The 17,642-nt window shown below is 32.9% G+C and overlaps 1 protein-coding gene across 1 annotated transcript in view; it reads left to right on the forward strand.

Annotated features, from left to right (window-relative positions):
- Positions 1–789: 789 nt before the first annotated feature.
- Positions 790–17,642, forward strand: part of LOC101893658 (sodium/hydrogen exchanger 9B2) — a 77,481-nt gene continuing 60,628 nt past the window's right edge. The window contains exons 1-2 of the mRNA XM_005187672.4: positions 790–1,346; positions 10,629–10,669. The gene's annotated coding sequence lies outside the window, so the exon portion shown is untranslated. The remainder of the gene's footprint in view (positions 1,347–10,628; positions 10,670–17,642) is intronic.

The following is a 17,642-nucleotide window of genomic DNA, read 5'->3' on the forward strand; positions in this document are numbered from 1 at the left end:
GACCGAATTTAGTCTAGAAGGTAGTTTGCCAAATTTGGTGAAGATCGGTTCAGATATAGCTATAGCTCCCATATATATTGTCCATCCGATTTGTTGTATTTGTTACCTACAGCCGTAATATGCACTCGGTAACAACGATATTCAGGGAAATATATCAAATCCAGCTCAAAAATATCTTTGCCAAATTTTATCGAGATCGGTTCAGATTTGGATATAGTTCCCATATATATCTTTATCTGATTTCAAATTAATTTTGCACCAAATGGGCAATACAAGTCCGAATTTTAAAGATACAAATGCTTTGGCATATTTAGTCCTTTGAATTGTACATTATAATTATAATCATAGCGTGTATGATTGAATTCTCCCATAAAAACTTTTAATTATTAAGTGGAGCTCAACTAAATTAGCAAAGTGGTGTAGGGTATCATAAAATCGGCCTCGCCCGACTTTAGGACTTTCTTTACTGGTTTTTCATTGATTACGGCTCTTCCACTTGTTGATTGTTATACGACGACAGTTGATTGATCATCGTGCTGTTATACACCACACGGGAGAACAAGAAGAAGAGACGTAGACGTAGTACAACCAACGATCATATGTTGGTAAAATATTTGGCATAGTATGCAATGTTTCCAATGTTTTTGGAGCGATGGGACTTTAGCTGTCTGTCCTCTTCTTTCAAGCATTTCCATGAAGTTTATCGTGTGCCCCTTGTCGTTGTTTTTTTTTCTTCAAGAATATTTATTATTCCAATTGCTGGAGTAAAAGCAAGGGGGGTGTGGTGGCAAGACTGTGCCGTGTGCTGCTTACGGTCTTGTTAGTCGAGTACTTACTGATCGTCAACGTAATGTGTACTTAAATCACATTTATAAATCATTGGTTGAATCGTTTGCTGAATCGTCAATTCAAATAATCGTAACCTATAAAGTGTAGTACATTTTTGACAACCAATTCAGTCTTCTCTGCGACGGGGACGAAGTATTAATTCGACGACAAACGCTAGCGTTGGGAGAGAAAGGAACAAGAATCGACTGCAAAGCAAGTGTCAAAAATTGTTTTTGTTTGCAAAAAATCAAAATTTTGCAAAACACAAAAGAGTTATAAACAAAACTTGTAAAGAGTAAAAATTAAAGTTCCCTGTGTTGATACAATCGTGTAAAGATTTCCTAAAATCCCTCCTTTCTTCACGGCCAAACGTATTAAACGATTTGCATTCAATCAAAAACAAAAAAATCACATTTGCATTTGCAACGAATAAAAGTGAAGAAAAAAATTGAAATTAATTTAAGCCGCTTGGCAGGTGCTGCAGTGTCAAACATCACATCACGCAAATAACCAACTGAGTACGTGCAAGAGATTAACAATTATAAATGTGTTTTTATTTTAAACGAAATACAAAAAAAAAAAACACGAAAAAAACTTTATGTGTAATTTGCATTTAAACGAAACAAAAAAAAACGATACAATTAATTTATTTTTTGACAATGATTTTTAGGTTCGTTTTTGTGTAAATTAGTGAAATCAAATCTCTAGCAAAAACAAACACTTTTTCATTATTTCTATTTATTAATAATTGCATTAATTTATGGTCGTATCATTGTTTAAAATCGGTACGATATACATACACAAGTATCTCGGATATGTAACAAGCAAATTAAATGCAAATAAATTAAATCAAATTGCTAATATACACTAGCGGAAATATTTTTATCTCATCCGTACATATTTAAATCAGTACTAAACACAAAAATATATATCTATTATTCTGGTAGATCTAATGGGTGACATATTATTTAAAAAAAAAAAGTATTGTGGAAATAATTACTTAAACATTTTTCGAAAATTCCTTAACATTCAAGGGAACAATGAGTGATCAAAAACTGAAATGACTACGAAATCGCTGTCAATTGGTATTGAAGTGTGGTTATAATTCTCAAAATTGTATTAATCAAGCCGTAATATTGTTGGGAAATTTACCGAATTTCAAGAACGTTATCTAAAATATTGTGGGAACGGACCCCATATTAGTAGGATCGACCACCTATGATTGTTGGACTGCAGCAGCAGGACTCATATTTGTAATTGTGGTTGAAATATTGAGTACGTTTTGGTCGAAAGAGAATAATATTTATAAATTGTATAAATGCTGCGAAGCCGAGTAATGTTTATGCCCTCCTGCATAAAAGTCAAAACGTTGGTCTGTCATGCCATAAGAAATAAACGAATTTTAAGTTCGCTATTGAAATTCTTCTTCCCAAATTTAAATATAAAATACATTGCTGGGCAAGATCAAACCAGGTTTGAAGAATTTAAGTGCTTCCTAAACTCAATTTACCGTTCTACTCCGAATGACTACAACTCCTTGAATTCTAAAGATATCAACATGAATTTGTAGAATAAAAAATACAAACTAAAAAAAAGACGTTTTGATTTATTCCACTCTTTGACTAAACAAGCAATGTATTCTTCATCAGCTAAAAATTCTAAATAGATTTATCACACATTTTTTTAGATTTGGAATACCAATTTTTTTAATGCTTTGTATGGTTGGCATTTAAACTGGACTATATCGGCCTAAACGTAGGCACCGTCCCATATAGTAGTATCTCTTGAGTTTCGACATACGGATATGCTTGCTCTTTATGCAAAAACGTTCAATAAATATTGTATAGCCTCCATATGACGCATTTTCAACCCCAATTAATTGTATTTCAGCGTTTCATGTTCTCAGTGGACATAAGCCTATATATATTGGAACATGCTTAGCAGGTTTTGTTAAATTTTAATAAATAAATAAATAATGTAGCCTTCCATGTAAAGGTACTTCCCTAACCAGTATTTTTTGGGTAGGTCCCTGTTGCAAATAAATTGGCCGTAATTTAAAATTTTGGATTATTGTTGGAAGAGGACTCACCACATATATTTACATTCTGACATATCAAACAAGTACCAACTATGAACATTTCAGAAAGTTTGAAGCCAACTTATATCTCAATTGAGACTCCCAAAAATTGGGGTATAGTCTTCTTATAAGCAACCACCCAATTTTGCTGACAAACTATTAACATACCATTTTCTGTAATGCAATTAAAAATAAATTTCCCAATATTGTCTTCGACTTCTAAAATAACACAAAGCAAAACAAAAAACAATTACAGAAAACTAAATAAATTATAACACACCATGTACCGTACCGTTATGTGGGGGCTATCCTGAAAAATATATACATTATGAATACCTCCTGTCGGAAGTATATATCATATGGCCAAAGTTATATAACGACCTAAAGAGTTTGGCCGAAGTACCCGAAACTCTTTTGGTGGTGAACAAAAATGGTATTTTCGTATGGTTCATATTAAGTCAATGCTGAACTAAAAGGTTTTCTAGCGCAAGCGGCCAAATTCTCTTAGTTTTTGTTAAACAACCAACCAATCAATGTCTATATATTACTCATTTAATTCTTTAAAAGTTACCTTTAATAACGATTTTAGATAACATTCATTTTAATAAAACTTAAATAAATTGTAAAATGTAATGAAAAATACAATTTTCATTTTTCCTAGAACAATCTCTTTATATTATTTATTTATTTCAGACTGAGCTCTGTATTAAGTATGCAAAATTCTTTTGTTAAGAGACTCACAATGAATTTAAGAGACTACTTCCTTAGGTAGTTCCAAAAACAATTAGTATTAAAAGATATGTGGACTTTGGTGAAAACGTTTTAAATCTACAGTATACAACGTAACCACACAATTTTAAACTTGTAAAAGATAAATTTCGAATGTAATTGTGTTAAAAACTATTAAATCTAGATATATGGTTTATTATGAGATTTATAGTGAAATGTTATTCAAAATATTTCTCACTTCTGCCAAAAACAAAATATTATGCAACTTTTATGCACTAACTCCAAAAAAGTCCGAGAAATAATTTATCAAAGGAATTAGTAATTAGCAAGAAATTAGTAGAAATTAGTCTTTGACGTAAACCTTCTAAAATTATGCTATGATCCCATATTTTGAATTAACCTACATGAAGTACGACTTTATCATTAAAATGGTATTGTAATAATTATAAAGTCCTGTTGTTTAGGTATAATTTATATTTCCGATGCATTCTAATTTAGATTCCGATACTTCTTGTAAAATTTCTTGGAAATAATTTTGTAGAGGTTTTCAACCATATTTAAAAAAACGGTTGGTGACTTGAAAGCGCCGAAATATGTGCCTTTTCCTGAATTGTTCTTACAAAATTATTGGAAAAATAGCGGTAAATGAGTAAGGAAGGCAAAAACATACACCCATTATACCCTACAACACCATGCTTATTTAGCAGTTCTACCTATAATAAATATATGTTTAGTATGGCTTTTTAGGGTTTTACGTTTGCAGTTTGATAGAACTAATACACGGGAGTTATATCTTAATCTGATTTGATGTGCACTAAATTTGATGGAGGAAGAAATACTATTTTGATTTCAAAAATGGTCAGTCAATTTGGTCTTAACTTAATTCGAAAATTCTAGATGGTCGGTGCTCCAAAATAGAGGGTAATATACATGGCAGCTATAGCTTAACCTGAGCCTTGATGAACGGCATTTCTAGGCTGTATCTACTAACTTTTATCTAATTAAATGAAGATAATTAAATGTGGGAGTTATAACTTTTTCTGAACCCACACTAACCAAATTTTATATAAATCGGTCGAATCCTTCTACTACCTCTTCGCATATGCTTCTATATGCATACTGATTTTTATACCCTCCACCAAGGTATGGAGGGTATATTAAGTTTGTCATTCCGTTTGAAACACCTCATTACCTCATACATTTTTGCACATCTATTCTCGATCAGCATAAAATTCTGTGTCGATTTAGGGCTGTCCGTCTGTGGAAATGACTTTAGCTTCCGAACGAAATTATATATTAATACAATTTTACTCAGATGTGTGTTTGTTGCGCAGGACTTTTGGTATTGAAAATGGGGTATGTATGTCCACGTTTTGTTATAGCCCCCATTACAAGTCACAATTTTAACCCAAATTTGCTGTAAATTGGTAGCATATGTTACCGTGATGTAAGAAACATCCTTGCATAGAACTGCCAATTTCGGTCTAAGTTTTGATATAGTCCATATATAACTGTACCTCCAAACATTAGGTAATTTGATGATTTCTGTAACCACTTTTCGTCGGAAATGTTTTAAATTTGCAATTTGAAGTTCCTAATGGCTACTACAACCTATGACAGGTCTTTGGATAGCCATGTAACGCTACGTCCAGATATTCGGTATTATGATGGTTTAAACGAAAGTATTTACCGAAATTGTTTCAAGTTTTGTATTTGAATATCGTATTGGCCTATGAAGAACATTGCATTTACAGGTTACCGTCTTCGTAAAGGCCCAATATAACTGTATCTCGGTATTTCGGTATTTTTTTACCCTCCACCCTGAACAGTATGGAAGGTTTATTAAGTTCGTCATTCCGTTTGTAACTCATCCAAATAATAATTTTAAATCTAACTAAGTAAATATATTCTTGATCAGCGTAAACTTCTAAGACGATTTAGCCCCGTCCGTTCGTCCGTCGTTTGTAATCACGCCAGAGTCAAAAAGAATTAAAACAGCAAGCTAAAATTTTCCGCAGATCAGTATTTTGCCTGCAAGTTCGAAGATGGGCTATATTGGTCCACAATATCGTATAGCCCCCATATAAAGGTACCCTCCGATATTCGGTGTTTTGGTAATTTCCTTCTGAGTACCTTATACCCTGGAAGAGAATTGTCTATATATGTGTACAAGGAGTCCCTTCCAAGAACTTTGCCCTCTGGAAGAGAATTGTCTATACTGCTCCACAGTATTGTATAGCCCTCATTCGACGAAATTGTTTTAGATTTCGTATTTAAAGTTCGTAATGTGTACTACAGCCTATGACAAAAAATTGCGTATGCAGATTCACATTTTCGTGTAGCCCGCAAATAACTGTACCTGTACTGTACCTGATATTCGGTATTTTGATGTTGTTAAGAACATTATTCACGGGAATAATTTAATTATATTACTGAAAAAGGTAAATTACTTAAAATTTAATTGAGAATAACACTAGAGCTATTGTATGGTTTATTTTTAGACATATTCTGAATGCTTATTATTGCAAAGCTTGTATTTTTATCGTTAGGTCCTCCCTTCGAAATAGGTTTGAATGGCATTTGTGGCTATGTTAGTGTGTGTATTCGGGGGTTATTGGTAAAGTAAAATTAAGTAAAATAATATGTCCCGTTTTCCATGGCAAATATCCTGGTGGACGGAATTAGCAAAATCGAGTTAGTGTTTATCTGATCGGGAATGTATAATAGTGGTCTTATTATATTACAGTATAAAAACTCAAATCCGATGCATGTAGGCCAAAAAAAAAAAGCTAAACTTATACAAATATACACACAAATATTATTTTTTATATTATAGCACAGTTTAATTTTGTTTTTTGTTTTCATATTACAGGCTTAGTTATATTTAAATCCATTGTTTATGTGTTATTATATTTCTAAAATTGTAATAATTTTCCTCATTCCCTGCCGCCATAGTTAGTTGTGAATACAAACTAGACTTCATAGCATAAACATTAATCCGCAGCAGCTTAAATGCCGTTTCCGTTGTTAAAATGTTCAAATATTCATATGTTTATGGTTGGCAACATACGTTCACAATATACTGGTTATTTTAATATATTTAATACCTTTTATGGTGTGAACGCCAGCTAGTTTACATATTTATGAATGTATGTGCGTGTTTGTGTGCAGTGCATGAAATTTATGGCAAGCAGCGGCGGTAATAAATAATGTCTTTTCGGTAGATCATGATTATGCAATTTATTGTGTATTCGAAAAGAAAAACAGCTTTCGAGCCACTACTTAACTCAGCCACCACATAGTAATTAAGTCATATGGCCATAGTAATGAATCAAAAAGAAGTATTGTTATTATCAATGAATATTTTTGCATAATAAAGGAGAACAAATAACAAAAACAAAACGTTTATTAAAGGTGGTAATAATTTAAAGTTATTAATCATTATTTATTGGTTTACATAAATACAGTACTTTAAACACAAATATTCAATGTGTCTGATGATGTAGCAGTGATTGATCTATGTTTTCTCCCCCTCCGTTCTAAGATTACTCTTTAGCCCTAAATGCAAAATTTCTCTACGAAAATGAAAATATCTCTTATTATAAACCCATTGCACTTACCACGATATCTATTCTTTATAAATAATCAATAATCATAAATTCAGCTATCCGCCAATTGAATAAAACTCCATTTGTTTTTCTTCGGAAATATCATTGCGACATCCTTGCTTGGCCTCTGTTAACCGCTGCGCTCTGTTTTCTCGTTGTTTACCCTTGGATTGTTATATTAAACCTGTTGCTGACATTACAAGAATTTGCTACTACTTCAAGATAATACCACCATTCGATGTGGGACTTTGGTATTGGTTGGCAGCACTTGTGATTGCATTGATTATTGACCATTTATAAAAATGGCCCAGAAATCAACACAGCGCCACACAATCGAATGTGAAAGCACATAAAATGCTATGACAACGATGATTCTCCATGAAAAAAAGAAACTAATTCAAATACTGAAAAATAGAGCTAGCCTCCTTATATTCAAACCCAAGAGTCTTATCATGGTCATGACAATGTGCATTGATTTTCTTTCATTTTTATTATTGGCAGAACGACGAGGGTTATCCATGCCGTAAGACGGAACCTATCATCGTCACAATGCGACTGTGGCTGGAGCAAGCGAGCCAATATCAACCACAAGTAGAAGAAAAAACAAAAAATGGGAAAACATTTACACGCGTCTGTAGTGATTGCCACACAAATCTGTGGCAAAGCAGAAAGACAATAACAACCAAGAGGAACAAGCAATGAAACAAGGAATAGCCTGGAAATATACAGGCGATAAAGATCAGTTTAGTGGGTGATATAATTGAGTATGGATTATGCCCGTGATGGTTGGATTTGGTTGGCACAGTGAATGGTGGGGCCACTTTTTTTTGTTTGTTTGTTTTTTTTTTTTTTGGCTATGGTTAGTTGTCATTGATAAAAACTACGGCATGGCTTACCGCTATTTATCTTAATCTAAGCATACGACTTATCACCATTATGGCCAATATGGTTGAAAATCGTGGCTCAAAACTATACAAAAAGGTACTGCTATAAGGAGACTACACTAAATATTTGACCTAGATGGAGAATTTGGACAAAAATAGCAAATCGGATAAACATTACATGTAGAAGCTATAAGTATATCTTCACCGCTTTTCACCAAATTTTTCATTTTAGCTTTGAAGCTCGATTTGGTAGCATGTGCCAAATTCCGTCTTAAAAAAACGAATCGAACGAACATATATATGGGAGCTATATTCTTTTCTCATTCGATTACCTCCAATTTACAAAGGCTTCGTCCTTGAATCAAACAAGTGACCTGCATAAAATTTTATATAAAACGGATTAAAAATGTGACTTGCGTTTTTCACAAAAGTACATGGACAGACAGACGGACGGACATGCATAAATCTACTCAGAATGCCATAACCTGAAGATCATCTAAAGGAACCATGGGTCTATTTTGCTTCCTTCTCCACACAACAGTGTGGCGTAGGGTATAACAATAGCTTAACATTCTGAAATATTGATAAACTGTGGATGGAATTTTTAAAATACCGAAAACTGTAGATACTGTTATATGAGAGTTATACGTAAATATGGGTCGAATTAGCATATTTTCAATGTGAATAACCAGTAAAGAAAATCTTAAAGTCGGGCGGGACCGACTTTATGATACCCTACCCCACTTTGATAATTTTGTAGAGCTCTACATAACAATTAAAAGTTTTATGGGAGAATTCAATCATACACGCTATGATTATAATTATAATTTAAAGTTCAAAAGACTAAATATGCCGAAGCATTTGTATTTTTTAAATTCGGACTTGTATTTCGCATTTGATATATATGGGAGCTATATCAAAATCAGAACCGATCTTGATAAAATGTGGCAAAGTTATTTCTAAGCTGTATTTGATATATTTCCCCAAATATTGTTGTTACAGAGTGTATATTACGGAGGCGGAGGACTAAAATAACAAATCGGATGAACAATATATATTAGAGCTATAGCTATATCTGAACCGATTTCGATCAAATTTGGCATACTTATTTTCAGGCCTAATTTGGGTGTATGTGCAAAATTCCATACTATTCGGGCTGATATTACACGTTTGGTGCACAATAAAAGGCAAATCGGACGAAGATATATATGGGAGCTATATCTAAATTTTTATCGATTAACTCCAATTTCAATAGGGTTCGTCCTTGGACCAAACAAATGATTTGTGCAAAATTTCATCTGGATCGTGTAATAAATGCGAACTGCACTTTGTTCACAAAAATACATGGACAGACTGACGGATTGACGGACGGACATGCATGCATGCATCGACTCTGAATGTGATTCTATGCAGATCATCAAAAGGAACTATGGGTCTATCTCGTTTCCTTTTGCCTGTTACAAACAAATGCTGAAAGACAAAATACCCTGACCACCTTGTGGTGTAGGTTATAAAAATGTCTGGGCCACATTCGACATCTAGACATTGGCAGACGCATACGGAATGTGTATCGAGTTGTTTTGGTTGTCTCTCTGCGATCAAAATTCTGAAATAAACGCCAACAACTTTTAATTACATGACACTGAATACATCGCACCCTTGAAAAGGGTGAGGGTTTTGTGATAATATGACCACTGTACACAGAACTTTATTGGTTTGTCACAAGATTTATTATTCCAATTTGTTTTTTTTTTTTTTCTGTTTCATGAAGTTTAAGAAAATAGACAAAATGAATGTTGAAGGGTAGAATGAAGTTACATTAATCATTAGTCGAGCAAACAGTAACGACAAACATGAAGGGTTACAACTGTTTTAGGCCCAAAGCCCTTCAGTGATGTTATTTTGAGGGATTATTTGCAAATGATGTACTCAATTATTTACGTAGATGGTAAAGATTTATTTACCAGAACATCAATTCAGCGGACTGGTATACGGCCTTTTTTTATCAATTTTCTTCCGAGTATTTTTACTCTTCCTTACATTTTGCTCCATTATTAAAATCACTCCCTGGTTCCCTTGAGATTTTGTCTACATTTGACGTCATGGGTCTCGTCGTGTGGTAATTGTGTGCCTTTACATGAATTTTAATTAGAGTCATTATCGAAGAACTTCATCATTTGCATTTGTACCAAATTGTATTTCTTCAATTTGATATGGTTTCCTCTCGTCTATACACTTCTTGGTTATTTGCTCAAAATTTACACAAAAACGAACAAAACAATCAATTATTTTGTTGATATTTGATTGTTTATACAACCATTTTCAAGCAATATAGACTGATTGACTGACTGACGGACTGACTGGGTGGTAAGGGTTGAATACTAACTATTATTTATTCCTATGGAATTTAAGGCAAACATTTTTAAGAGCTTTCTTTGGAAAAATTAAAATGTACAAAATTTGTTTAATAACAATATGGAAAATATTTTGGTATATTTTCAGAATTTTATGAATAAAAGCTGCCAAAAGGGAAAATAAATAAGGTAAGTCCCAATATCAAGTCTCTAAATATTACATCAATTCATTTCGCCAAGAAAAGTAAACCTGTTTGCGTTCTATAATTTTCTCTGCAATTTTTACTAGATTTCACTAGATTTTATTTTTTTTAATCAAAGTTGTTTCAATATTGATCAAAGCAATTAAGTATCTCGGAATAATATTTTATTGTTAATTTATATTGGCAACGTCTCGTAATAATCAATAAACTCACAGTTTGTGTTTTTGACTATTTTCAAATTTGACTTATTTCTTCAAGTTTGTTATTGAGTTTGTTATGACCCAGAAGTCTGCAACAATTCGAAATTTAGGTCCACATGTTGGTGTATCAATGGATATATTTTACAGATCTGGATATGTCCGTCTATCATCATCATTTCAAACTCGCAGTCTCGGTATTTTAATGATTTGTGTCAAACCTTCCACCAGAAGTTTGGTTTTGAAGTTCCTAATGAGTACTACATCCTATGACATAAAATTGCTCATAAAGGTCCACTTTTTCGTATAGCCCCCATATAACGGTACCTCGCTAAATTCGGTGTTTTGGTGATTTTAGCAGTATTTTTCAATTTTTTATAACTTTTGTATATGCAGGTCCAGGACTTCGTATAGGCCCCATATATGAGTACCTCCCTATATTCGGTATTTTGACGAGTTTAGGTACAATACCCACCGAAATTTTTTGAGATGTCGTATTTGAAGTTCGTAATGGATGCTACAGCCTATGACAGAAAAAAGTATATGCTGGTCCAGGCCTTCATACAGCTCCGATATAACGGTATCTCTCTATATACGATATTTTGATGATTTTAGCTACATTATTCACTGTTTATTTCAAGTTTTGAATTTGAATATGGTAATGGCTTATGACAAACAATGCCACGTCGTATAGACCCCCAATATAACGGCTATATTCGGTATTTTTAAAATTTTAACAGAGTTTTTTAAGGTTTTTATTTTTTGAAAATTTTAAAATTCGTTCCAAATGGTGGAAGGTATTCAAAGTTCGGCCCGGACGAACTTACTGCATTTTAACTGTTTTTTTTTTTTTTTTATTATTATTAACTCTAAAATCCTTTTTGTTATTCTTCTGGCATGCTCTTGCAAATTGCAATTAAGATAACAGCTTTTATTGGCAAGTCTAAGCTCATCTAAAACGTTCTTTAAAATTCTAATTTTGTGTAACCATTTAAATCTTTCCTCTTAGGTAAGCATGACCTAACCTCACATTTTCAATTGCCTTTCAAATACCATAACCATATGACGCTCTTGATCCAATATCACTCAAATAAAATCTCATCCATCATTACAAACAATCGATATCGCTTGGAGTAGGGTATTTTAAAAACAAATACGTAAATGATTGCCGATAAGACTACCAGATATCCCCACTGCCACAACAGCCAATACAACATTTTAGAAATCAATCAAAATTGTTTGTGTTCTACTGTTTTCCCATTATTATTATTCCCTATTTGCTAATACAATCACAACAGCAACAACAACAACAAGACAGAAAACAGCAAAATCAATGAACACTTGCAGCTATTAAAAAAAAAAGAAATAAGTAAGTGCCGCCTAACATAGCTGGAAAGAGTGACTGACGTTCAGAAATAACCAGTAGCAGAACCATGAAAAAATGAACTTTATTTTCGATTATGCCAATCGACAATGCCGCCACTTTAAAGTGGAGTGGTGCCTCAACGAATGGCTGAGTAAGTGGCTGCCTGAATACAGCAAGAAGTCGAGCAAATGAGTGGTAAGCGAAAAAAAGTCAATGGAATTGTTCTACTTCTAATGTGAAACGATTTTTCCGATAATTTGAACTGTGAAAGGGAGAGGGAAATTTGATTTGCTACCGATGGCTTCCCTGTAAAATCAAATCATTATAAATCACACACACCATACACCACCAAACAAAACACCACTCTTCGTTACTCAATGACAGACCGGAGAGATGGAAGACTGAGTGATGGCGGGTAACTGGTGTTGGTTAACAGAAGTTGGGTGCTACTGCTTCGTGTTCTAATGCCCTTCGCATATAAAACAATTGACTTTATTCCCTTAGCTATAGAAAATTTATGGCTAGCTCGTAAAAAAAGTTAACGGCAACAACAACAGAAATCATCGAGGGACCCGGTCGACAAGTGGAAGCAAGAGATTTATATCATCACGCAGTTCTAATGTGGGAGTTTTTACATAGAAAGGATGGGGTTATGTGTAGCCTAAACTGAGAAATGTTTGATTTGAAAATGAACAATATTTATGACTAATTACTTGGGTATTATGCCTTACTGGCTTAGATGAATTGTTTTTGTTGTTTAATGAAAATAGCTTATGTTGGGATTATGTAATGGTATGTGAAATAAAACAGTCAAGTTAACCTTTATGTCAACGATATTTTGAAGCTTTCTGTTCATGTCTCCGATTCTGATACTGAATTAATATACAAGGGACGATGTTTTATTATAAATTTGAGAGTATTTTATTGTATTTTAAATGCAAGAATGTGAAATAAAAATTGCCCATAACGTATGGAAGCATCGACATAATTATAAATTAACGATCATTAAATTAGTAACCACAAAATAATAATGTATAAGAAACAAAATCGTTCTTCTTGTCTTATGTGGACATGTAATATCTTAAGAATAAAAAATACATAATCCCAGAAAAGTTTTAGACATATGTTTCTTGGAGTAAAAAAATATAGCAAGTTTATCACAAAAGTATTTCATATAAAACGCTATTATTATTTGTATTATATACAACATGGAAAAATTTATGATGAAAATATTTGCACTGTTTCGCCCAATTTAAGGAAAATAGGAAATATTTACAGGGTAAGCTAAAAAAAAAACTGTAACAAAGTCAAACGCAATAATTTTTAATTTTTTTTTTTTAAATTTTATTGAATGAAAGCAAAAAAATTCGGAAAAAGTAACAAATTTTAGAATAAGTTTAGATTTGTTCGAATTGGTCACCTTTGGCATGAATTATGGCTTTCAAACGGCCAGTGAAACCGCCACACGCTGCACGAGAGCGGTATTTTGGCCCATTCCCGGCGAAGCGCTTTCTTGAGATGATCGACACTTTGGTATTTTTCAGTGCCAACCTTGCTTTCCAAAATACTCCACATACAATAGTCCAACGGATTGGTATCCGGAGATTTTGTTTGTTTACAAACTGCTGAACAACGAATGTTTTCTCATCGGAGAAAGCCAAATTCTGCAGTTCACCACTTTCGGCCAAGCGAAGCATTCCTTTACTTCTTTTGAGTCTATTTTCTTTCTATTGCGGTGTAAGTTCTTACACTTTTTGAAATTTCAATGGCTTTACTCCGAGCTAATTTTTGAATATTTGCCAAATGGAATATTGCGATATGTTCAGCTCACGAGTCATTTTTCGGCTACTGCGACGCAGGTTTTGGTCAAGTCGCTTCTTTACTTTTCGAACCATTTCTGCTGATGTTGCTATTTTCTTCCGTCAACTTCCTTGACGTCGGGCTACGTTACCAGTATCATGGCTAACTAGCGATGGTACGAGACACATTAGATTTATACACATTTAAATGCTGGTGTGCTCTAACGATAGCCACTTGTGGTTTTCCAGCCAAACATAAAGAAATCACACTATCTCGCATGAATTCCATCACGAATAACTTTTATCCTGGAAAATTCTCACAAAATGTTTTTTACGCTTGTAAACAATATAATGAGCTGTCACTGCAATAATTTAAACAGCTGTCGGACGAGTGGCTTAGAAATGACAGCAGTCTGAAGTTGGTTGCAGTTTTTTCATCTCACCCTGTATATACATACCGTTGAACTAAAATAATATTACACTTATTTGGAATATGAAAATTTAAAAATAAATAAATAATAAATAAAACAAATTGTACTAAATGCTAAGAAATTTTTTATTTGAGGAAGATATAGTATTAGAACAATTTGTTATTACGATAAATAAAATTCGAAGGGTGAATTAAAATAAAATAATAATAATAATAATAATCGACAATAAAAATTTACTTTGACCACAGTTTTGCAAACTGCATACCAAAATAAATTTAACCCTATCGTATGGACGGTATAAAACAGAGAGAAAAAATTAAATTCGGCGGACTATCTTCTTACATTTATGAATTAGGAATTCAATTATATAATTATATCCCAATAAATTGGAAATCTTCGAATTCTACCGTCCTAATAATTAAGTTGTGTAGTGACATGATAGAACGTGGACGTATAATTTTTTTTTATGTCAGTGCATGTTCCTCCCCCACAAAGGGTCAAAATTTTGAAAAATTTTAACTACTACAGAATGCAAAATAAGCATGCAATTCCCTTCAAATTGTACACATCCCACTAATACTACTAACCCAAGATCTGGTGTAGAGATGGTAGATATCGATCCACTCCCTCTGGTAGCTCCCCCATAAAGGGTTCATCATTTTGAATAACAATTAAGCTCATAAAACGCGAAATCAGCATCCGATTCTCTCAAAATTTTACTCATCCTAATGGTCAACACAAGATCAGGTGTAAAGATGAAGTATGTAGGACCACTCCTTCTGGTACCTCTTATATAACGGGTAAAATTTTTAAATAATTATAACTCGCATAAAATGCAAAACAAGAACCCGATTCTCTTCAAATTTCACAAATTGCAATATTTTTACTAATACAAGGCATGAGATGAAGATGACACCCAAGAACCACGTCTTCCCCACATAGTGTCACAATTTTTAATACTTACATCTCTCATAATTTGAGAAAAAAGTCAGCGATTATCTTCAAACTTGGTATATATAAATATTTTTCTGAATTGTTACCTGCCCTACAAAAGGTTAAAAATTCGATTAACATAATGGAAAATAAATGCGCGATATCTTTTAATTTTTCACATCCCAATATTTTTACAAGTAGAAGCAGAATACTTCGTCCACTATATCTGGTACCTCGTGCACATTTCAATATTTTCCAATAATTATCGCATATCTCATATAAAGATAGGAAGTAGTCGATATAGTCTATATCTGGTAGGTTGTAATATTTGCATCGGACTTAGGTCAGATACGAAATTTGAAAGTGTCACAAAATAATTTTCTTAAAAAGAAGTCGTTTTCGTTTTTTTTTTTTACTTTTCATAGAGGTTGATATAAATCTTCTTTTAAAACATTTCTTAAAATTATTTTCATCCTTAACTTTGCCTTCTAATAGTTTATAATGACTAATAGAATGTAATGTATAATTTGTCTGTACAACGAAAATAGTTATCATTATGTATTATGACTATTGACTATTGCTAACTCGCCCCAATTATTTCTTTAAGGCGCTAGTGTAATATTTTATATTGTAAATATTTTCTATTGAATAATTGCAAATGAATTATAAAAAATTAGACTCATATATGAGAGCAATACATTTAAAGTCTTCGTTTATATTAAAAAGTGTAGGTTGCAAAGATTTTAAAACATTTTGTTGTTAATCGTCGAAGTTCTTAGTAGAATTTTAAACTATTATTTCTATGACTAGATCAGTCATAAGACCTGATATTAATATAAATAATTGTAAAAAGTAGATTTTCAGACGACAGCCCATCCTGAATATCACACTTTTCTTCAAATTGTAATAAATAATTTTGTCCGCTGTTTTACGATTCTTCTTGCCACCGACTCGAAGGAAAGCCTCCTAGGTTCCGAAAGACTTAAAGCTCGTCTTTTCGACGTCAAACGTATTCTGCAATTGTCTAAAATCTGCTTGCTTCTTATAACATTAAAACATAAAAATAGGGGAAGGCAAATTTGAAAAAGGTACAAAATTCGAAATTTTTTAAAAAATGGCACATAAAGCACATAAAAAAGGTCGCAAATTGCAACTTTAGCCGCACAACGGTAGCCCATCCCACATAAAGGGTCAACTAGTTTGAATTATCATAAAGCAAGTCAAAATATATATTCAATAAACGGACATCGGCTGAGGATATACATTTGCCGGCAAAACCGACTGATACTTTTTAAATTGCTACTTTTAAAGTAAGTTCTTCTGCTTTGAAACTGTTAAGGGAATAATGCATTATTTTTTGTCTACTTGTAATGCAACACTAACTTATGCAGCTTCGAAAATTAGCTTGGAATACCTTTTTTCCCATTTTAACTTTTTTAACTAAACATTCTTCAATGTTTTTGTGCATGTAATAACTCTTCATAGCTGCCAAAATATGTATGTACTTATAAATTTTTAAATTGTGTTTAAATTTCAACAACATTTACCGTTAGAAATGATGTTCGTTTCCAAAACGGCCAACACTTAATATAGCAAATGAAATTCTCTTACGCTCTGTCCTTGTACCGAATTAGAAATTGTTTATTAACTTTTCTATCTACAAATATTCAATGTTTATAATTGTAAAGTACAACGCCCCTGATACTTGCATTCATTAGCATAGCCAAAGTCTCGAAAACATTCACGACCCAGTAACCTGTAATTATCGTCTTGTTCATCGCTCTGAGTTATGTGAGCTCTATTTGTATAACGCTCGTATTTAGTGTTGCTTTCTTTGCCATTGCCGTACTATTGTAGAATCGTGAAATCGTTATTTCTACTTTACATAGTTCTTGTTCTTATTGTGTGTGTGTGTCTTTTTTTCTTCGTCTTCCTCTTCTTCTTCTTCAAAGAATTCAAACAATTAAGATAAACTTTAATGGGTTGGGAGTTATGTGTGTAGAGGTATATTGTTGGTGTCGGTGTTCTTTGTTGCGAGCATTCTCTGTATGGATGTATGTGTGTGTGTGTCTACAGAGCTGGAAGACATATAGACAGCCTTGAAATTTTCTACTTTTGTTAGCTTTAGACAGAGGGTGCACCAGAACGAATCGGAAAGTCCGTGCAATGGCTACCGTTACGCTACACAATGTTAGCTAGGAAGGATGTTACGATGTTAGTAAATCAAAATTGT

This window comes from Musca domestica, unplaced genomic scaffold, assembly GCF_030504385.1.
Source record: "Musca domestica strain aabys unplaced genomic scaffold, Musca_domestica.polishedcontigs.V.1.1 5, whole genome shotgun sequence".
Classification (NCBI taxonomy): domain Eukaryota; kingdom Metazoa; phylum Arthropoda; class Insecta; order Diptera; family Muscidae; genus Musca; species Musca domestica.